The sequence below is a fragment of the Coenobita brevimanus genome, chromosome 114 (genome assembly GCF_032717465.1).
Source record: "Coenobita brevimanus isolate Jiangsu-jjx chromosome 114, ASM3271746v2, whole genome shotgun sequence".
Taxonomy (NCBI): domain Eukaryota; kingdom Metazoa; phylum Arthropoda; class Malacostraca; order Decapoda; family Coenobitidae; genus Coenobita; species Coenobita brevimanus.
The window spans coordinates 12,743,617-12,768,079 of record NC_137067.1 but is presented as its reverse complement, the minus strand read 5'-3'; the positions used below and the strand labels follow the sequence as shown (position 1 = coordinate 12,768,079).

Genomic DNA, 24,463 nt, shown 5'->3' with positions numbered 1-24,463 from the left:
AGTCTTAACCCACCTGACCACCTGCCGTCATTTGATTATATGGTTACCATCCGACATAGTAACTTGTTTCCCGGATTACAAAAAAACATTTGAAATTTGGCTTGTTACTCTATGTGGTTACCATAAGGTAGCAGTGCATCAAATGAGTGGATGGTGCCCGCCTCCCGCTTACAGCACTAGAGTATCAGTTTGCGGTAAGTCTTAGTCCTCTCCTAGAATACGGTCGGCAAGAATTAGTTGACACTTAAATCTCCCGTTGCACTGCTGGGTGAACAAGGACATGGGAAAAACAAACTTTGCGGCCGGATAACTGAATGCAATTTTTTCTCAGACGAGGTGGCCGAGAGGTTAAGGCGTTGGACTGCTAATCCAATAGGGTCTCCCTGCGTGGGTTCGAATCCCATCCTCGTCGTCCGATATTTTCCCTTTTATGTTTTAGTATTTGTGCTGTACTTAAAATCACTTAAGCAAAATACACCACCTGCCCGACGGAAAGGCAACTGCCTCTTGATTGCACAAATTATTTCTTTGCTTAAGACTCTTGGCTGGATCCTAGTTTATTATATAAATAATATCGTTACCTTTCTTCCTTACCGATAAACTGTGCGTCCATCACCTTTGTATCATCGTACATGTTACTCATGTAAACAATGTTGGTACCACAAACAGAAATATAAACACATAAGAATATTGAGGCGAAATATGCAGAATAAATCGCAAAGGAAGAACTGATAGGAAGTTTCCAAGGCCAACGAGAATACAGCCAACACTGAGAAAAGAACACGCTGCCACAATATGCTGTTAGTGGCTCCTGACACCAGCACATTTACAACAGATGTATCACCACATGTCCACTGTTGGCATTTTGTGAGTCCAAAAGTATTAGCATCCTCGTCTCATGACATATTTAGTAGTGATGCATTTTCACTGTATTCTCACCATCTTCCCAGATGATTATTTATAAACTTGGTGACCAGTTATCGAACTGGAGATAAAAAAAAATGTAACCTTCACTGTCCCCGCGCGTTACAAGAATCGTCCCTCAACTTTGAAAAAAAAAAAAATCAACTTCAACAGTTTTGATCCAATTTAGACCAAATGTGGAAGGTCTGAGGAAGGCAAGAACGCTGGGGGTCGATTCAAAGAACAATTACTCAAAAGGTCAAGGTCACAGGGCAAAGTCAAAAAGTCTGACCTATGTGTTTTTGTGTGAACATAGGAATTAAAATAGTTCTGATGTGATCTGGACCAAATTTGGTGGAAGGGCTTAAGGCCAACCAAGGGCTTGGCTAATTCTATTTGAGAAGAGCAGGTCCCTTTCAGTGTCACAAAGGGAGGTCAGTTTGAAGGTTTTGTCCAATGTAGACCAAATTTGGTGGAAGGGTTCAAAGTAAGCCAAGGATGAAGAGGTTCAATTCTGAGAATACCCAGTCAAAGGTCATAGTCATAGGGTAGGGTCAAAGTTCAAAATTCCACCTATGCATTGTAGTGTACCAACATTTACTTGATGTTGTGTCAGCATTTACTTTGCTTGCCTGCACTGGCTGAAATATGCATCACATCACAGCAAAAATGGGTGGGAGGGGAGTGGGTGGGATGTGTTGGGTGGTAAGCTCTGACTGGCTGTGCATAGATGAGTGATGTACATTGATCGGTAAGGCCTGATTTCTCACACAAACCTGGAGGTAGGAAGGAAAAGAAGTACAAAAGTACTGTACAAAACATGGGAGCGTCTGGGCCCTTCGGTTAATGCCCTGGGTATAGGAGGTGTGAGAAGGTGACTTTGTGTGGTGTGGAGACAGAGGGTGATGGGTGGTACGGTGCGGTACACACGGTATGGTATGGTAGAGTACGGTATATGTCATGGTATGGTATGGCAAGATGCTGTGTAGTGAGGTGTGGCATCACTTAAGCCTGTAAAGTCTATGGGAGTGAATCATATTTCACCAGAACATCGCTAATGAGGCAAGATGAAGTAGGAGGACGGAAGTGGGTGGGATGGGCTAGGATCGTGGTGGGGCCGGCGCGAGGAGTACACCCTGTGACAAGGAATGTCGTTATGACGGGTGATGTGGGTGGGAAAGAGATTTCGCTTCAGAATCCAAGGCTAGAGTGCAGAAAATGGATTGCGCATGCGTGTGCAGAGAGGAGTGTGAGGCACTAGGGTGGCCGCGGATCGAGGCAGTGCGGGAGTATACTAACTGATGATCGGTGTTGTAATGGGTGGGACGGGAAAGGGCAGAGGTGGGTGGAGACAGGGTGGGATTAGCCTATACACTAGATGATGGGTGTCATACACTGGATGGTATGGGTGTGGTAAAGATTTAAAACTCTCCCCAGGATGAGGCCACACCTCCCCCAAACAGGTAATTTAATTGTGGGGAAAAGAGGCTCAGGTTCCATCCTAGTCTGAGACTGATAACAGTAAGAACAACAAGTAGAACAAAATTATAAGCACCCGTTGCTTTTACTTTTTACTTGATATGTTGCGACGCTATTAAGAAATCGGATGAACATTGGAGAAATCGCCATTAATACAGCTACAAAGAAAAAAAAATGTCTAGGATGACACCGTATATGATGATGTTTCTTCATTCCATAATTAAATCTAAGCAGAGAATACGATCTGCAGATGGAGAGAGGAAGCGATGCAGAAAAAAATTTGATGAAACATGTACAATGTAAGAGAACGTGGAAAATCGACGCTGAGTTTTACCCCATCCCACAAAACCCACGGTGTGTGAGATATACAAACAAGAAAGCAACTCACTGGCCTAAGTCAGCCCTGGCTCTATTTTTTTTAAGGACCTGTGAGAGGGCTGTATAATTTAGGAAGACTACGGTATAAGTGGTGGGTCCTGGGGGTATTTTACAGGGTTTATCTCTGTACTACAAGGTCGTCTTTTATCTGATATTCTACTACTACCTCACACTGAAGAAATCACTAACACTCAAGTACATTAACCCTTTCAGCACAGTGCCATTTTCATTTCATTCCTGTTCCCTCTATACAATTTTACACAGCTTAGTAGTGACTTTTTGACCCTGAACTGATTACATAACATAACCTTCACTAACCTCTTCACTACAAAGGGACCCCTACAAGCTGAGTAATATCGTCTGGCAGCAGTAAGGGTAAACTAAAAGAAAAATGTCATCCGATACAAGTGTTTGGGAATAATAAGCACATTAAACAGGTAAAGACGAACTGCTAGGAAGACTGCTCTCGCTGTCAGGTAGGGTCCAGTAAAGTACGTGCTTAATGAGGTAATGGTTTATGACTATCTACTACCAATATAACAGACGGTGCAGTACATTCTGAGACTACCACCCCTTCCACCCGAGGACGTCGTTATCATAGTATTATTTCTGTTTCCAAATATTGTTCTTATAAGCTCAGAGGATATGTGATAGTGAAGAGATAAATGAAGATGATATATCTCTACCGCCCAATAAAAGTGTCTGATAGAAATATAAACAAATAAAAACAAACAGCGATGCCAAGGCACAGCCAACCCGTCCCCAGCAGTCATTTTAGTGCTGACGTATAAACACAACAGGATATCTAGTCAAAGACGTCACATATCAAATTTGGGGTAAATCGGGTGAAAACTGACGATTTTATGCCCATTTCAGATTTTTGGCCCTACCCACCTGACACTGACCCCCCTACGTTAACTAAGGGGTGACCTCCCTGACGTAATGAGGCCTGTCATATGTTGAAGATTTGAAAGATGCACCTTTAGGTTTGGGTTTCATGTCGATATAACGAAATACAAAGGAGTTACGGCGAAAAAACCATTTCATTTTACATTTTTTCTTACATTTTTTGAGCCTACAGCCTGGGCCTTGGCCCAAAATTTAATCAGGTGATCAGAAGGTCATAGCCCATCATCCCTGTGATTTGGTCAAAATCGCACCAGTAGTTTTCGCGTAAAGTTGTTAACAGTCAGACAGACAGACAGACAGAAAGATAAACAAATAACCAAACAGATAAACCGAGTGAAAACAATACCCGTCCCCAAGCCCTCCGGGACGGGGATGGGTATAAAGCGGGGGGGGGGGGGTCCGGCAGTCAGTGCATCATAATGCAATGGTTTATGGCTAACCGCTTAGGGTATAATAATCTGTCCATTATTTTATAAAACCTTGAGATATGGCTAAAGGCTATCCAGTGGTGACATGGCTTTCAGGTAGCACTTACTGTAGGTATATTACGGTAGGTGTCCAAGCATGACTGACGGGACGACATGACTACTAACATACTGCTGGTAGTCAAAGGCTGTGTAGCTATATTATGAGTGAAAACCTAAGGGACAGAGAACTGAAATGGGAAATGGCGCAAGACCCTGACACAGTGAGAGCTGCCATCAAGTGAAAAAACTTACACTTGCTGCCATGATGAACGACCTCCCAGTGTAAACACAAGTTTTGCTCCACGACTAATATATTTACTCTCGCCATTGCCAGACGATTGTGCTCATCACCTGGAAACTTCCATCGACTTTTATTTCTCCTCTGGGCATGGGTTTAACAGTCCTTTCCCTTAGGCCCAACAGTCCTCCTACATGCTTAACACATCACCACTTCGATACTACTACCTACCATCCGTATTGAATATACGCTAGGATTCTCATTCAGGACCGGTCCACTGCTATCAGATTAGTGGAGGCGTTTTTTAAAAATGTCGCTGGGTCTTGTGAATGATCAAAGTAATCTGTTTTAACAACGCCAACTTAAAAACTGTTGCCTTCTCCAGCCTGGGACCCAACTCGCGTCATTTCAAACACTAGACGATCAGAGGACTAAGAAACTAATCTAGCTAAAATCTGGCGACTTCAATAGCCAATATGAAATCTCTACATCTAAAGGTAAAAGAAATGAAAAAAATATATCAGTTATACATATACAGTATAATAAAACTTCAGTACACAGTAGTGCAGACACAAACGACGGAGCACTGTAAGATTATAGGTTCTCACGGAAATACAGAAGGAAACAAGTGAATCAGTTATTGTCATGCAATATAAAGTCCCCTACCGGATGATAACCATATATATGTAATTGACCTTGGGAGTAGATGGCTGGTTGTTGAGCGCGACACACCATCATGGTATGGGGAACAATTGTGTGAAGTTATATCAATATCTGCCATGCATGTGGAAGTTACAGAGCTGACACGAAATTGCGGACGGACTGACGGACGAACTGACGTACTGACGGAACCGTGCAAACCTCTAGACCCCGACCGGTTTGACCGGTAGATGACTAAAAAAAAATACACGTATCCTACAGCAAAATAGCTTAATGTGCTCAACAGTTAATTAGTACCGGATCATTAATCAAAACTGAGAAAGGATTTGACAGACTGACGATGCCTTTTTATGCAGGACCGTCTTATCAGCCTCCCGCCAGCAAGGGTCTCGCAGTGTTTGTGGGCAGGGTGAGGGAGCGAGAGTAAAGAAAATATACAGGAGGAAGGAAGGAAGGGTGTGTGTTCGTGCTAGCAAACAATGAGTGTAATGATTTGGCTGAGGATGAGAGAGATGGAGGCAGACAAAGGAAGGACTGAAGAGTGGGGGAGATCGAAAATGAAATGGAAGGAAAGCAGAAGGGCAAACACAGATGGACGCAAGGCAAGGAAAGGAAGGGATGGAGGGGGGAGATGGAATATGGAAGAGTAGAAGTGAGAGGTAAAAAAAGATAATAAATGGTGTGGGTGGATGAAGAGGAGTGGAAAACTGTATGGATGGTGGGGAGGGTAGAAAGAATGTGGGTGTGGGTGGGGATGTGGGTTGGGATGTGGGTGGGAGTGAGGGTAGAGTGGGTGTCCGTGGGGTACGGGTACAGGATATACTTGTGCTTGTGAATGAATTGAAGACAGACAGGATACGGGCGTGAGTGTAAGTGTGGGATGCAGCCAGAGGTGAACGTGGACAAGGAAGGGGTGTGGGCGGGCAGGTTGGTAGATACGGGTAAAACGGCAAACGACCAAAGCCATTAACATGGAATGGAACGCCATATCATAAATTATAAAATGTGACATAACTGAAGCGGGAGTGAGTCACATATTGCAAGATCTGTTATTGCAATAATCAATTCCTGTGTGATAAACAGAGATAGAAGGTGACATAAGAGATAAGCTGCTAGATAAGCCAAATATAGTAGACAGGAAGGGAATTCATATAAAAAGAATATTAGCACGAGACCAACATTTAGAAAACAAATGTTATTAGACATGCAAGAGTCTGGTCAACACGAACACATCTATTGATCCTTAAGACTGGACGATGGCGCACACACACACACACACACACACACACACACACACACACACACACACACACACACACACACACACACAATGTACTGTCACGTACACTTCAAGCATAAAGCGTAATTTTATCCTACTACCAGTACATGCCTCTTAATTTACTGATAGTTTTCCTTGTTTTCTCCGGTTAGACAACCTATACATACCTGTACAGTCATCAGTTATCAAGCTTGACTTTTTCTCAGGTAGCCAGTCCTGCAGCCACCACACAGCACTATCATTCGTCTCGTACCAACCGTATCCTCGTTGGCATAACAGATTTCGCACCGATTCTTCCTTAGAGAATTATCTCGTCTTGCCTCCTGCAACACAATTAAATCTGTTCCAGTAACTTCTGCTGTCTCCAACTTATTCACTTTGGGAAACTATTCACACTGGAGGTTACACATAACATTCCTCAATCCCATCACTATGACGGTGCTCTTCCAAGTTGAATAAATGTTATTCATATGGTAGTAGCAACATTACATGAATATGGTGCCCTCCAGCTGAAGGGGATTTATAATGTCTTGAAAGTCAACAGGAATACGACCCCCTACTCCCCGCCCTCCCCCAAAAGTAGAGAACATTTTCATACTGAAAAAAGAGAGAGAGAGAGAATTCACAGTCAGTATGCCAACGAAATAACTAAGACAGGCTCACTACGAAGTTTCCTGTTACAGAGATAATATTACTATTGTACGAGTAGAAGAATTTACATGGGTCTTACATCTTTGTTACAGAACTCTATAAATAATAGTAATGAAGGGACAAGAGGCAAAATAAATCGTCTAAGGAGAAATGTTAAGAAATCCCTAAAGCAAACCAGTATGCGACCCTAAGAGAACAAAATTAATAATAATAATAATAAAAATGGACTCGCAAATTCATCGTAATTTCTCCCCAAGGATACCAATGCCCAGCACAAAAACATGGCCTCTATTGAATGGCTGATGAATATGGTGATTGCCTATGGCCCCTGCCTCCTACCTCGCTTCCCACCAACTCCTATATCCTCCCTTGGCACCTGCCACTCACACAGGTTACACTACATCACCCTCACCCACCTTCCCACCTCTCTGTTCTACGTGTTTCGCCTTCCACTTACTATCAGGCCATCTCCATCAATCATTGTCTATCATTCTCCCCACCATCCACTCACTCACCTCACAGCTACGGTCTAACAGTCAACCATCCACCAAACCTCCCTGGCTGTGTTCCTATCTACATGCCAGACTTTATTAGATCTTTAACCTCTTCTACATATCAGTTTGTTCTTGGGACCCCAGAGATTATACTTCACATAAGGGGAATCTCTAGTACTGAAGGGTTAACGAAACTGCATCGAATCCCTTCAGTTCGAGAAATCTCTCCTAAGCTGAATAACATCGTCTGGAAGTTAGAAAAAAAAAATCACAGATGATAGTAGCGAAACTTTGGTGTCTGGTGGCGTCGCCTTCATTAAATCCTTCATTGCTAGATGCCCTCCATAAACTGAACATAACTTGCTTGAGTTAGTAAGAATATAAGTAAATAAGTTGAAATATATGAACATATAAAAAAGTCGGCGATTTCAATGAGTTAAATCCCTCATTCCTACACGCCTTTCATATATTATTCAAGCTACGCTCAAACTATATTATCCAGTTTAAAAGACATATGTTGTACTGAAGAGCTATGTCAAAGCTATGCTCAACTTTAGTGAAAAAAAAAAATCAAAGTCATCTGGTGGCAGCAAGAACAAAATGCAAAACATATTAGTGGATTCAATGAGTTAAACTGCTGTCCCTGCCATCTGTCTTTCACTTAGTAACCTCACTTCCCCCACCTCGTTTTCAAGATTTATGTATTACCACCCAAAACGTGTATTTACTTTTGGACAAGCCTACTCATTATCCACAACCCACATTGCCATAACACCCATCATCCACACTCAAGACGAATCCACCACCTCACCAGCAGCCACACCTCATTCTTCAGTAATATCCGTGTCATTGTCAAGTTGGTGTAGTTTTTCTGTGAAGTAAATAGCATTCAACTAAGAGGTGGTTAGGCCTGTGAGATAGAGGCAGGATTTCGCGAGCTTGCGTGGCGTGTGCATGACTGTGTGGTCCATTTCGCTGGGAACGATGTTGATAGTTCCCCCACTTTTATGCTGTTTCTGACTTATATCTTCCACTTTTCTTACGTAGGGTGATGAATTAATAACATACACATGGCTTGGTATACGTGAAGGGTGCTAAGAAAAAAAAAAAAAAAAAAACTATGATTAGAATGTGTTTAAAAGGCACCTAGAATGTTCCTTAAACGGGTGATAAAGATTGCCAGGATTGTCAGAACAATGAGGCGGGCCAATGACTAAAAGACTTTCATATGCACACAGACTTCTTAATTTTTCCCAGTATTTATTGCATGGCAAATTTTGTAGGTTAATAAATTAAGGATCATCCACTAGCCACATGGGTCTATTTGATACACAGGTAATAATCAATGGCGTTCAGTGTGTAGAAACATGGTTTAGGTGGAATAAGACACTTAAGATGCTCATGCAACTCGTCTCGAATGCTGCAGAAGCCTTCACTTGTATCACAGTATCACAGACTGCCTGGCAGGAATTACAGAGATTCAAACGCAAACTTGCCTCAAAATCTCTCATTGCCTGCGGGTTAAAATAGTCTCCAGTAATCCAATCATGATGACAGAAATTCTTGTCATCTTCAAACGAGTTTATTCTGTTCAGCAGTGGCCTCTCGTCGTCTAAGACATAAAAAAGACAATAAAACAGTTTCCATTAAAGGCGTCCATTACTAAGTAGTGTAAAAAACAGTCATTTTACGGTTCAATATAGCAGTAAGCTTTTGTTCACCCCAGGATCCACTTAACGTGCAGGTCTCCACAATTCACTCCATCTGTCCTTCCATCCTTTACTACTTTCACAATGATGACGTTTTGTTACCTCAGCAAAGAAGGTTATGTTTTTACCCCTGTCCGTTTGTTTGTTGGTTAGCTGGTTGGTTTGTGAGCAAGATTACAGAAAAACTACCGGACGGATTTCCACGAAACTTGGTAGAAGAATGGGCCTTGACCCAGAACAGACTCTTTTAAATTTTGGTGCGGATCCGGATAAAGGTGCGGATCCAGGATTTTTTTCCCCTTTTCTTTAACATTGCGAGATAGGGAGTTTTTCGACATTTTCGTAATGTTTTCAGTGAATATTGCATGGATGTTGATGGCGGAGGTATGCGCTCTACTGACTGCCATTCTAGTTTCATGTTTTTGTTATCTCCATTCAATACAAACTAACAGCGAGGAAGCTTCTCGCAGTGAAGGGGATATCTCCATTCATAATCTACCACTGTGAATTAATTGCCAAAATCTAAAGGAAATCGTGATATGGTACCTAATTTAAGATAAAAACAAACGTATCTTGCTGAAGGGATAAGTCATTCCCTCTCCCATACTTGCCGCCATCAGCTCCAGACAACCCCCCTCAAAAATAACAGGTCCATCCCATGGCTGATCCTCAACGCTTCCACTAAGTTTGATCCAAACCAGATCAAAAGTGTTTTAGTTATTTTGTTCATACACAGACACACGAGTTGACCTTTGATCTTGCCCTGTGTCCGTGACCTTTAGTTGAGTATTTTAGTACTGACACCCTTTGTTTTTACCTTACGCTTAGCCATGCCACTGTGTTTGATCTTATCTGGATAATAAAGATGACTTTGCTGGTTGAAACTATGACCTAGCACTGCGATCTGGACCTTTTGGTAATAGATCAACCCCTTGGCGAACCGTGAACCCTTCCAACAAATTTGGTTAAAACTAAATAAAAACATTAGTTACTGCATTCTGTTTATAAATGCACACACTCACAAGCAAACGCACTCACACGCAATCGCACGCACACATACGCCCACGTGCGAGTCTAACAAAACATAACACCTGCTCTCGACTCAGCCAGCACAGGGGAAGTAAAAATTTAATGTGTTAGTAGAGATGAATGCGGCTGACTTGATTAGAATAACAGGCAGTAGATTGGGTGATCAAAGTATTTTCCATTGACTCTATGAGACGTCTCAGCAGGATTTTACTTTCCTTCGGGGTAATTCTTCTCCCCAGTTTTTCCCTGCAAGTTGTTATGCCGGAGGAAGGGTTGGATGGGGAATGAGCTTCAAAAATACTCCCCATTAATTATAATTTTATTTTGTAGAGAAAATAGAGACGGACTTTCTCGCTTGGATTTTAAGTTTTGTCTGGTCTGTGTGGTAATTATCTGGTGTTCTTTTGTACCTCCCTCTCCCTAACACACACAGAGAGACAGACACATGACAAAGAAAGAAAGAGACAGCAAACTACTCTTAGAAAGAACCAGAGAAAGAAACAGATCCCCCCCCCCCTCATCACCACCACCACCACCACACCAACCCGCCCTCCCTCACTCAGGCCATCAGCCCCATAGGCCACAAAAAGGTGGGTCGAGTGAGTCAGGGCGTCCATTAACCAGGCATCTCGCTCACGGGCACAGTTTTTGCCACATCACCTTCATATATTCACCTGAATTATACTTATTATTATATATATTTTTTTCTGTAATAAGACGGGCAGTTTAGGAGGGAGTTGAGGCCAGCAGGTGAAGGGTAAATCATGGAAAAGTTATGTTGAGAAAATTGAGCTGAGGTCAACATTTCGGAGCACTGGCGTAGCCATGGCGTGGGGCTCCTCCCCCTCCAGTCAGACTCTTGGCTCTGCCACTGGCACCACATATGGAATTTCAAATGAATTAGTTTGTGCACACTGTCCCATAGGTTTCCCCCTAGAATGGGGATTGGCCGCACCTTGGGTCCCCCCATTTGTGGAGGCCTGACTCAAGGCCACAAGCCATCTAAGTGTCCTTGCCTGACTACGCTACTGGTTCGGAGATTATGTTTGTTTACAATACTTCTGTGATGTCGATAAATTTGTGTTGAGAAAGTACGGTTACGGTCAATAGTTATAACGAGATGGCGATAAATTCTGTGGTCAACAATTCTGGACTGACGGTATAGCAATGCTATGAAAGTGAAGTGTATGCACTTGAGAGGTTCAAGCACCACAGTGGGAACCATTTACTACGTTGGGTGGTAACCATACAAGCAACAAATGTAGCTTCAACCGGATGTGGTCCAGTGGGTCTAAATCCTTGGGATGTTTGGGGTTCGTTACTTACATATTCTAACACCACTCAAGGAAATTGGACCGGTATACTTTACCTATAATATCCGGACTTACCTACTCCAGGCACCCTACATTGTAGATGGGACAATGCAGGTATGGGTGGATGGATGCAAAGATGTGTAGAATCCTTTATGGAGTTGAAACACTCAGATTTACTGTGTACTCTCAGGAGTTGGAGTTGAAATTGTTATTCAGTGGGTAGGATGACCATTAAATATGAGCAAACTTCTCAGACACAGATGAATCACTTAAGCTGGTACCTAACTATAACATTCTGTGCCTCATCGCTTTGGTCAGTTTCGAGGACTAAAATCTACCAAGGGTAATATTTGCACTTGCCTCATTGGGTGACCCAGGTATGGCAATGTTTCGTTTATGTTTCACAATGTCATGTGCTGTATGTGCTGTGGTACATATTTGTACTGTAATGTAATGTTTATTTCAGGAGTTTAGGAGTGTGATAACCAGTGACTTTCAGATATCTATATGTATTTGTTTAGTGTTTGGAAATTGTGGTATGTGTGTGGAAGCCATATTTAAATCATCATCATGATCAACATCATCGTCTTCGTATTGAACACCCTAACCCTGCCCTCAGCTATGCCCCCACCCACACCCAAAAAAAAAAAAAAAAAAAAAAATGTGTGACTAAGATCCAGGAAAAAAAAAAAAAAAAAAAAAGAGAGAGAGAGAGAGAGAGAAAGCTAAAGCACTGAGGTAGTATGGCTGTCAACAGACTGCCCTGGTAAATGCACAGCACAATGATTCATAGCCTACACCATTCAGGCACTTTGACATCGAGTTTATTTCACAAGCAAACCCCGTCCGTTGGACCGCACACTTTTATTTATTTTTTGTTCTCTTTAGATACGGCAAACAAATACTTGCGCGGTGATTATTATGTAGGTAAAATGTCTTATATAAAACTTCGTAAATTCGGAGCTGAGAAAAATCTGCACCTTTCATCTCATTTCGGCATGTAAAGAAAGTTCCTCATTAATATTTCAGACTTAGGCATTGTTAACGCTAATAATATTAGTGTTATTTGTTCCCCTAACAAAATATATACCGATCATGGGAACGAAAAAGTCAACAATCTTTTTCTTTTGAAATCTGGACCGATAACGGGTGAACCGAGCCACACCCATAATTCCTGCGAAAATCACCAGCACAAACACCACCATCACCACCACCACCTCTAACACCATCATTACAAAAATACCACAATCATCTCTAACACTGTAAAAAAAAAAAAAATAAAAATAAAAAGCTACCATCACTCTCGCCACGCTGTTACCTGTACTACACTCATTATCACCACCAGTAAATACTTACATCACCACACCCATTATGACCACCATACTCACCACCGCTACCACTTCCATCACCATTACCACAGACTTTATATCATACCAGCCGCCACCACTGTCACCACCACTTACAACCACCACAGCACCATCTTACCATTAAACCCAACAACAATTTTACCACATCCACCAAACTCAGCACTACACCAGCCGCCACCACCATCGTTACCACCATTTCCTTAGACCATCACACCCACATCGACATTAAATTTACCGTCGCTACCACCTCCACCACCACAACACTCACCAGAACTAGCATCACACCAGTTATCACGACCACGTCTAACCCATCATCATATCCAGTACCATCACTCTAACCAGTCTGACCACCCAACCAAAACACCCGCCATCACTCCAACCGTCACCATAATCACTATCATAACACTCTTCGCCACCATATGCACCACACCACGACGTTCACCACCTCCACCATCATCATCATTCCCACTCCAAGTACCACCACACCCAGCACCGGCACACCCACCATACTACAGTTCTTCATATGCCAGAAATTGACTGTGGCGCTGATCACGACTTGCACACTTAACCTTTTCTTTAACATCAAATAATTCAATGTATTCAGATTTATGTTGGGTTTTCCTTTTAATATTACTGCTGCACTGGTGGGAGGAATGAAAAGAGATTGGGGATATGGGAATACAAAAAAGTACAAAGGAATGCAAACAACAACAGACCTGTTGGTCCTTTCGTGGCTGTTTGTTATGGGGAAAGTTATAACTAATGGAAATATTCTGTCAGCTAAAGACAAGGATAGAACAGCAGGAAGGGCAGGAGGAGGAGGGAGTAAACGGGGCCAGTTTGTGAGAGTCGTTCCTATTCGGCTACATCCCTTAATGATCATAATATCAGTGTTAGACGCTTTCGGATACCTTTTCCTTACTGAATTAATTTTCATGCTACGCAAAGCTATTGTCTACTCCTATACTGCATGTAGTTCCTTCTAATATGGACAGATTTCATAATACTATTAAAAGGAAGAGTAGCGTCTTCATAATTACATTTTTTTTAAGCTAAATGAAATCGTCTGGTGGTAGCAATAACATAAAATCCTTGGTCATAACGGGTCAACAAAAATTCGTTCCAACCCTTTGATTATTAGAATTCTTCCCAGCTGAACAAACTGCCCCGTGAGAGCCACAGTAAACTAACTTGAAACGACCATAACAGACGAGACAATTTAGATGTTGTAAACAGAAATAATCAGTAAGGAAGAGGTGCTGGGGCGCCTCTTTTATCCGATGAGAAAACCGACCATTATGTGATCAATCTGTTATTACTGGGAAAGCTACATTTTTCCCGTCAGGTCACTGTGGCTGGCAGACAAAGTTGACTGACATGGGACCCGAAAAAAAGTACCTAAAGGTATATGCTGATCTTCTTGGCAATCGTGAAAATCTCTCTCTCTCTCTCTCTCTCTCTCTCCCTCTCTCTCTCACACACACACACACACACACACACACACACACATACAGTGCCCTACTCCCACACACTCACCATTGGCCAGGTACACCTTTCAGAAGTATAGTAACACATTTCCGCCACATAAAGCATACATTAATCTGCACGAACATCCAAACTGCTGATGTAAGCGATTCATATAATAATGCTGGTTCTGTAGTGGTATAGTATAAAACCTAAAGGCTTTGGTATTTCATTCCGGCTGTCTCCTGATGATGTTAATAAGGAAAGAGAAAACTTAGGAGTTCACAAGGCTAACGCGCTTGAATATTCGAAAAGCGAGTCCGTGATTTGTTATGTATATGAACAGCATACAATCTAGTTCATTTCACCGCTGGTATTTATTCCCTGTTTGGGGTTATAATGTTCATCACGAGAGCCACTCAGCTTTTGCCTCTCGTCAAAACCTTCCCGGCTGTAAAAAAAAAAAAAAAAGATTAATTTCTTGTGTTTGGATCCTCTGATACGTTTGGCCAATAAAGTCCGGGGCTTCACCAGGTGTGGATAAAAAAAGTCTTTAAGTAATGAATTAGTTTTTGCCTACGAGCCTATGGTCAATGAATGGTAAACCTGTGTGAGGGATATTGGTGGTGAATGGTAAACCTGTGTCAGGGATATTGGTGATGAATGGTAAACCTGTGTCAGGGATATTGGTGGTGAATGGTAAACCTGTGTCAGGGATATTGGTGGTGAATGGTAAACCTGTGTCAGGGATATTGGTGGTGAATGGTAAACCTGTGTCAGGGATATTGGTGGTGAATGGTAAACCTTTGTCAGGGATATTGGTGGTGAATGGTAAACCTGTGTCAGGGATATTGGTGGTGAATGGTAAACCTGTGTCAGGGATATTGGTGGTGAATGGTAAACCTGTGTCAGGAATATTGGTGGTGAATGGTAAACCTGTGTCAGGGATATTGGTGGTGAATGGTAAACCTGTGTCAGGGATATTGGTGGTGAATGGTAAACCTGTGTCAGGGATATTGGTGGTGAATGGTAAACCTGTGTCAGGGATATTGGTGGTGAATGGTAAACCTGTGTCAGGGATATTGGTGGTGGTTTGGGCACCCCTGAGTGATGCTGGGTGACGGACACGAAGGCCACGTATTCACAAACTTTATTTACCTTAACCCTTTCAGCCTAATAAGATGTATCTTAGAAAATTCTTGCTATATCCAGACGAATTTTACCAGCTTAGGAGAAACTTTATGAGCTGGAGAAGTTAGTCTACCCGTCATTATCTTTTCAATACTTGTGGTCCTTTCTACCTGAATATTATCATCTAGAGATAACAAGAATGAGGTAATAAAAGTGTCCTCGAATCAATGTGCTCAGGCTGCCGACTCTCTCTCTCTCTCTCTCTCTCGTAACCAGATACAAGTACGCAAATATACCATATTTTTATCAGACACTCGCCTTATTGCTGTGTCTGTCTGCATCTCTCATTTGTCTCTCTTTTTGTCCCTACTGCCTTCTGTCTGTGTTGTCTTGTTCTGTAACCTAATACAGGCAAACACATTTAGTTCCCCCCCCCCCCACACACACACACAGTCCTCGGGGTGAAATCGTAAGCAGTTTGGGTATCAGGAATGTACATCGAAAGAACGCGAGATCGATCTCATAGCGTGGTAGGGAAAATCTCAGGGGTTTAAATTTTGTTTCAGTAATTTTAACAAGTACTTCACAGGCCCCACCGACAAGTGATAATAATACCCTCCCAAATACCATTACATCAGTTGTACACAAGACAGCCCGAGTATGTACTCAGTGTGGATGGAAGTTATTATCACCCAAGTAGTGATATTTGTTGCCATCTACTGCATCAAATACCATTACGCCAGTTGTAAACAAGACAGCCCCAGCATGTATTCAGTGTGAGTTTACTATCACCCAAGTGGTGATATGTGATGCTGGTATCTACGGCGTATAGAACTGCTGAGCCTTGGACAACGGTTTATCTTGTCTATAACCAAAGTTGGATTCATGAAAATGGTATCTGCTATACAGTCTCCCATAAAGCGATAATGTTAGCCTTGCTACTACGATGGTGTCTTTTTGCAGTTTGTTTTTGGTCTTTCTAAACGATTTTATTCAGCTCTGACGAACCCTCTAGTAGTGCAGGGGTTAATGAGGTCTATACCTAACCCCTCCCACTCCAAGTGTCTTTCCAATGCTGAGTGAAAGTGTCTGATGCAACGACAGACGTTACCGTGCGGAAGAGGTTAACATTCATTCAGCTGAAGGGAGAAAAATAGCTGATAGGAGGGGAAAGACGAGAGAAGAGCGAGAGAAGAGGCGAAGAGAAAGGGGAAGTTTGAGTACAGGGAGGAAATTGAAGAGGTAAAAGTGGAAGAAGGAAAAAAGGTGAATTAAAGCAGAATATCATCTGAATGGAGAGGGAGTGAAGAAAGTGTTGGCAAAAAGAAGGGGAAAAAGAAGAGGGGAAAAAGTATGATGAAAAACAGAGGGTGAGATAAATACTTCAGTGACAGAGGTGAAGAAAACAGAGGAGGAAAAAATGCTTGCAGAGCAGTATCAGATATCCGCAAGCAAGAAGCAGTAACATCTTAGGTATTCATTTACTCCTCAACTCCTTTACTCACTTGAGTAACTTTTTCTATTTCTCCCTCTCTCTTTATCTGGCCGCTCCATAATTGTGACTAATTCCAGCCATTAGTCATGTCCTTGTCTTGAATGTTGAATCTCTCGGTATTAGACTCTTCATCTCACACTGTCTGTGTATTCTTGTTTTCAAGTTTACACCATTATATTAAGGATGGTTCTCTTTTAGGTGTCTTTCAAACTGGCCAATATACATCTTGGCACGCGCACACACGCGCGCCAGCACACAGCACACACCCACATCCATACACACACACACACACACACACACACACACACACACACACACACACACACAATGTAAAGTATGGGGAACAACACTGGTACTGTATAACCTAACACCACTGTAACAATAAAAATTTAAATATCTATTTATTAGTGAAGTAAAAAGCGATAAATAATAACAAAGGAGGATCGTGTTCCCGTGTGGCCACAGAAATAAACGTTACAACTATCCAAATTAAATGAGTCTTAATTGGTAAATACAGTTAAGCTATAGACAATTAACCCTTTAAGTACAACTGCGTTATATGGTATAGATACCCTTTGGTGAAATAGTTATTGAAGGCTATATTTTCATCTTTTTTGTTTAACATTTTTGATGCTGATAAAACGTGTGGCGTTGGTACGACGAAAGCGAATAGGGCGTCATCGTACTGATGGGGTTAAGGACACGGAAGGAGAACACCATAATACCTGGTAAGTCATAAGGCAGGTGTAAAATGACTGGTGTCAGCAGTAAAATTAATAGTCTCCACATCTCACTGCCAACCTACCCTCCTTTTCATCACGTTACGCCTGTACATACATTTATCTGTTCCATCTTTGTCCATACAGTAATAATGGTTTACGTCAAACATAAACTAATGTATTTCTACAAATAACAATTTCAGCATGTGGGTCTAACTCTTTCACTTCATTAGGTCCCACCAAGCTTTTTCTTTCTTAACGAAAGTTTGGGCATGGAGAGGCACTGATAGGCAGGGAGGAGGTGCAAATCAAGGGAGGGAGGGAGTGGAGGAAGAGGAGGAGGAGGAGGAGGAAGACGAGGAGAAGGAGGAGGAAGAGGAGGACAGCGACGACGACGACGACGACGACGACGACGATGGATGATGATGATGATGAAAAGGAGGAGAAGAGAGATAACGAAGAAGGAGTAAAAGAGGGGGTCAAACGAGGAGGAGGAGGAATGTGAGAGCAAAAGAAAAGGGCGAGGAATAAACAGAGTAGGGAGAAAACAGAGATAATAGAGAGGAGAGGATGGGTGAGATCAACAAGGAAAATCGAAATGAATGTAAAGGGAAAGAAGATAGAAAGGAAAAGTACAAAATCTCTAGAAACGGAGGAAGAAAAGAGAGGGTGGAAGTTCATTAAAGTATTTGGCAATAGGGTAAAGGGAGAGGAAAAACAAAAAGTGATATCAGAATAAAAAAAAAGTAACACGAAAAGGAGTAGAGAAGTGCGCCGTACTCCATGTAAGTCATACTGAGAAGAGACGACGAAGCCGAGTGTTAGCTCAGAGGAAAGACAAACAACGAAACTAGAAAACACCAGAAAGCGAATACAACCGCCAATGTCATTGCCATTCAAAAGGAATCGGATCCGGATCCGGATCCACCACAACGATATAATCAATTATTTCCTGGCCCATGGCCCACCTTTCCCCCAAATTTCATTGAAATTCATTGAGAACTTTTGGAGATATTTTGAGGGATACTTTGGGTCCGGATCCGCCTCAGAATTTAACCATTTCCTCTTTGGCCCATGGCCCACCCTTCCACGAAATTATATCATAATCCGTTCTTAACTTTCTGAGTAATCCTGCTAACAGATCTGTTGATATAGTATCGGATCCGTCCCAAAATTTAATCAATTCATTCTTGGTGCATGGCTCACCTTTCCAAAAAATTTCATTGAAATTCATTGAGAACTTTTGGAGATATTGTGCTGGATACTCCGGATCCGGATCCGCCTCAAATTTAATAATTTCTTTCTAGGCCCATAGCCCACCCTTCCACAAAACTTCATCATAATCCATTCATAATTTTTTGAGTAATCCTGCTAACAGACAGACAGACAGGCAAACAAACCGACAAACAAAAAAACAAACAAAGGCAGGCAAAAACATAACCTCCATAAAACTGTACGGTAAGGTGGGTGGAGATGGGTGGGAAAGACGGGAATGAGATAGTGGTGGTTGGCAGAACAGGATGGCAGTTATTCACTCTGTAAAAATGGATGCTGTAGGCCCTCTCGTATGAGGAAGAATTTAATTTGAGTGTCTGCAGGTAGACAACCACCACCACCACCACAACAACAACAACGACAACAACAAGACAGTAAGTATGAACGGCTCTTGTTTACCTGTTGTCTCACGACTGGTAAAAACTGCGGTGCAAAAGACACTGGAAGAGAAGGAACAGCATAAATTACAGACACGGAGAGGACAAGCACTAGGGTACAAGCACGTGAAACAGGAGGGAATAAAAAAACAAGTCAGTTAAAATGAGACATGTAGAGAAGGATAAGTACCATAAGCCACAAAGGCGACAAAATACTATTAAGATGAGAACCAGAATTTTAGAACAGAAGGGATGACGAAGGGAGGAGAATAAGAAGTATGGTGTTGGGCGAAAGGGTTGACAAGTAACAAAGAGGACATGTGGTATCTACCTGAAGGGGCGGGTGTTTCTTAAGGCTATCTCACCTCTTGAAATTTTAGCTCATTAATGCACAGGAAAGACGTAATTATTGTCTGTATCTCAGGCTGGACACACGAGAAGGCGGGATAGATGGGGTCAGGGAAGGACGAGGAACAGATGAATGGCTGATGGAGAGAACAAGTACAAATGATGAAAAACAAAGGACTGAAAAGATAACTCACTGACAGAAAAGCATAAGTAAAAAAAAAATAAATAAAATGAAACACGAGGCACAAATGATGTCGAGAAAAATTGGAAGGTTGAAGATATATGGAAAAAAAAGTGTAATTGACGCTAAGAAGTAGAGGGTTACGATAAGAGAAAATGGATGGTGAGAAAAAGTTGAAACTATTAACAAAAGGTAAAGAAAACAGCAAGAGCTGTAGAACGAAGAAAGAAAAGTACAGGGCTTGATAAAAAGGAGACAGTGAGACAAGTGAAAGATAGTGAAAAATTCTGGGAATGGAGAGAGAGAGAGAGAGGGAGAACTTATATGATATGGTGGAAGTAGGCGAGAGTGAAGGAAGGCAGGGCGAAGGTGTGGAGGGCATTTATGGAGGCACATCACCCAAAGTTTACCTATGAGCACAGTCAAGGGAATCCCAGCAGCACATTTCCGTACCGTAAGGCATTCCAGCAAAGCACGCTAAGTCTGCTCTTCTCAGCCTGACCACGCTTAATCTATTTAACTCTAACCCAACTTAACCTGTCCTAGCCTACACTAACATTACTTAAACCATGCCCACCTTACTGTAGCAGCCTAATCTAGCCTTACCTAACCTAGAACTTCATTGAAGAGAAAAGTACCCAAATCAACTTCAGTATGGAACCTTGCATCCCGGCCACTGTCGGTCGGAGGGAGGGGGGGAGAGGTGGCAAAGACTTATCTTCAGTCCGAGGTCGCACTGATCGTCTTATTCTTGCTACCTGAAGATAATTTTCTTTAGGTTACTGTAGGAGTGATATTTCGTACTAAACGGGTTAATCTGCGCTCAGCTCCCTCGTACTGAAAAGTTTCGGATAAACTCACTAAAGCACCGTGAATATTGCCAGATTAACGTGAAACACACGTCATCGGTGAGCAGTGTATCGAACTACCGACTGGAAAACTACGTAGTGTGTCATCGTTCCTGGTTGTATTGGACGAGAGGACTGAAACTCCTTGATTACTAGTCAAAACATTCTATCTTCGTCACACTGCTGTGTCACTACTTATCGGTCTGGCTGACAGAGCAGACCCGTCGACCAAGCATAGGCCTCCGTCTGTTCATCCTACAGGTACAATATATTATGTACAGACGTCGGAATAAGTTCGTTTCCTTTTCCGTGGGCTAAGGTGTTTGTAACACTGCTCGATGGAGAGCTATCCCCCCCTCCTCCTTTCCTCATGGTCCCACACTCCCACCCAACACCCCAACTTTTCTCTCCGACCCCATAACCCCACCCGGCACCCTCCATACTCTCGCTCACAGCCAGCTGGGGGTTTGTGTACCTCTAGCACCTCTCTAATTACGTGTAGTCCGAACAACCAATATAGGAATAGTACAGTATATATCATAAACCAGCTTAGGAAAAGGTTTACTACACTGTGTGTGTGTGTGTGTGTGTGTGAGAGAGAGAGAGAGAGAGAGAGAGAGAATTATGTCCCCCTGGGGAAGGGGGGATAGAATACTTCCCCAGTATTCCCTGCTTGTCGTAAGAGGCGACTAAAAGGGACACTTTTATCTACATTCTTTTTGCTCTCTTTCTTTCCCTTGTACTTTGTCTGTCCAAACCCTGTGCATTTTACTTTCATTTAGTTAATTTCCTCTCTCCACTGTCTGGTTCCTGCGAGTCACCGGCATTGGCTCCAGGGTAAAAAAAATTATACTGCCTAAGAAATCTTGATGAACTCTGGTGACGAAGCAATGGCCCTCAGTTCCGTGCAGCCCTTAAGTGGGCAGGGGGTGCTAAGAATCCCACGGTGTAGAAATAAGTTCATAAATCCAAAAAGAACCTTAAGAATAGGAAACTGGAATGTTCGAACTCTCAATCAGGCTGGTAAAATGGAAGAACTTATTTCAGTGTTCAAGGAATACAAGATGGATATTTGTGCTCTTACAGAAACGAGGTTGCTTGGAGTTGATAAAATGAATTTGGAAGATGGTATTACTATGTTGGTTTCTGGTAGGAGTGATGGAAATCATTACCAAGGAGTAGGCTTACTGCTGAGTAGAGATGCTTGCAAGGCACTATGTGAGTTTGAACCAATTAAAGAGCGCTTGCTTTATGCTCGCTTAAAATCTGACCATGGTAATATCAGTATGGTTGTAGGGTACGCTCCGACAAATGAGGCTGCTGATGAAATGAAGGATGACTTTTGAGAAGCTGCAGGATGTAGTGAATAGAGTGCCAAGACATGATGTGTTAGTTTGCATTGGTGATTTTAATGCGATTGTTGGTAGTAGTAGGGATGGCTTTGAAGATTGTATGGGTAAGGAGGGTGTTGGTATAAGAAACGAAAATGGGGTGCGACTTGCAAGCTTTTGTTTGGCAAATGACCTTATCATTGATGGAACTATCTTTGAGCATAGAAAAATACATAAGACTACTTGGATTTCACCATGTGGTAAATATTGTAACCAGATTGACCACATTGCAATTAGCAAAAGGCATAGAAGTTATTTGCAAGATGTTTGCGTAAGGAGGGGAGCAGATATAGGTAGTGATCATCAACTTGTTGTGTCAAAGATTAAAATAAAACTTAAGAGAAACGTTAATGGTAATTGTACAGGAGGTAATAATTATGATTTTGATGAGCTGAGAAGTGATGAGAGCACGAGGGAAAAGTTTCGGTGCGAATGTAGAAACAGGTTTCTAGTCCTGCAGACTTTGATGGAATCTGAAGACAATGATATTAATCAATTGTGGAGAGAGGTAAAAGAGGTTTTGCATGAGAGTGCTAAGGTTACTATTAAGAAAAAGGGAAAAGCGAGAAGGAAAAAGTGGATGTCAGATGAAACATGGAATGTAATTCAGAAAAGGAAAGAGGCTAAGTTAAGAAGTGAAGAACAACATGTTGATGGCCAGGTAGTTGAAGTACTTAGAGCAAAGTACTGGAGTTTACATTCTGAAGTAAAAAGACTCGTTAGACGTGATAAGAGGAGACTATATGATGAAAAGGCGACAGAGACAGAAATTAAATTAAGTAAAAATGACGGTCAGAGCACAAGAGTAGCGTATCAGGCCATAAAGGAGTTAACTGGGACTGAAAGGAGAAGGAAGGAAATACCTGTACGAGATAGAAATGGTAATTTGATGACTAAAGATTTGGATATAAAAGGAAGATGGAAAGAGCACTTTGAATCTGTTCTAAATAGACCAATCCCAGCTGAAGAGGACATTTTGCCAGCCGAGAGAGATTTGCAGATAGAAACAGGGGATATAACTTTGGAAGAGGTAGCAAAATCTATAAAGGAGTTAAAGAATTTTAAGGCTCCAGGTGAGGATGGAATATTCCCTGAAATGCTTAAGGTGGAAAATGACGAGTTGATGAATGAACTTTTGAAACTTTTTAATGTGGCTTGGGATAATGGTGGAATTCCAGAAGAGTGGAAAAATGGAGTGATTATAAAAATACCAAAAAAGGGAGATTTAAGTGTGTGTGGCAATTGGAGGGGGATAACTTTGACACCTGTAGTTGCAAAAGTCTTTTCCAAAATCTTGTTGAACAGAATAGAGCCAGTAATTGATAAAATTTTAAGAGAAGAACAAGCGGGATTTAGAAAGGGTCGAGGTTGTAATGATCAGATTTTTATTGTAAGACATCTAATGCAACAAGCTAATGAGATGAAAATGCCACTTAACATGTGTTTTGTGGATTTTGAAAAGGCGTTTGATAGTGTTTCACGTGGAGCTATGTTGAAAATTATGAGATTCTATGGTATACCAGAAAAGTTTGTAAATATTATTAGAAGCCTGCATGAAGGTACTTTTTGTAAGGTAATGGTGGGTGGTTCTTTGAGTGATCCATTTCAAGTTAGGTCAGGAGTGATTCAAGGAGGAGTTCTTTCGCCGTTGTTGTTTGTTTTGGTTATGGATTATGTTATGAAAAAGGTTGTAAGGAGAACAGGTGCAGGAAATAACTGGACAGAAAATAAGAAGCTGATGGATTTGGACTATGCTGATGATATTGTACTGATTTGCGGAAGTATTTACGAGATGCAGAGGGTGCTCGATTGTCTGGTGGAGGAAGGAGAAAAAGTGGGATTGGTAATAAATTGTGGAAAGACTGAAATTATTAATATGAACGTGGAGAACCAAATCGATTGTGTAATTGGGAATAATGTGGTGAAGAATGAAGAAAACTTTAAATATCTGGGAACGATTGTATCATCTAATGGATCATTAAACAATGAAATTGAGGAGAGGATTAGACAGGCTTGGCGAGCTGTTGGAATGTTGAAATCTGTTTGGAATAATAATATGCTTTCGGTACATACTAAAGTGAAAATTTACAAGTCCATGGTTAGACCAATTTTAATTTACGGGCATGAGTCATGGTACAGTACAATTGCAACAGATCAGAAAGTATTAGGATTTGAGAATAAAATACTGCGATGGATTCTTGGGGTAAAGTGGCATTACAGAGTTACAAATGAAAGAGTAAGGGATATTACGAGAGTGGAACCAGTTAATGAATATGTGAGACTGTCTCGCTGGAAGTGGCTGGGGCACATATACAGAAAAGAAGGCTGTTTAATACAGGATGTGCCAGAGTGGATTGC

At 41.8% G+C, this 24,463-nt stretch overlaps 1 non-coding gene across 1 annotated transcript; it reads left to right on the top strand.

The window, feature by feature from the left end:
- The first annotated feature begins 330 nt into the window (after window positions 1-330).
- On the top strand, window positions 331-412 carry TRNAS-GCU (transfer RNA serine (anticodon GCU)). The gene has a single exon. It is a non-coding gene; the product is annotated as a tRNA-Ser (tRNA).
- The last annotated feature ends 24,051 nt before the right edge of the window (window positions 413-24,463 follow it).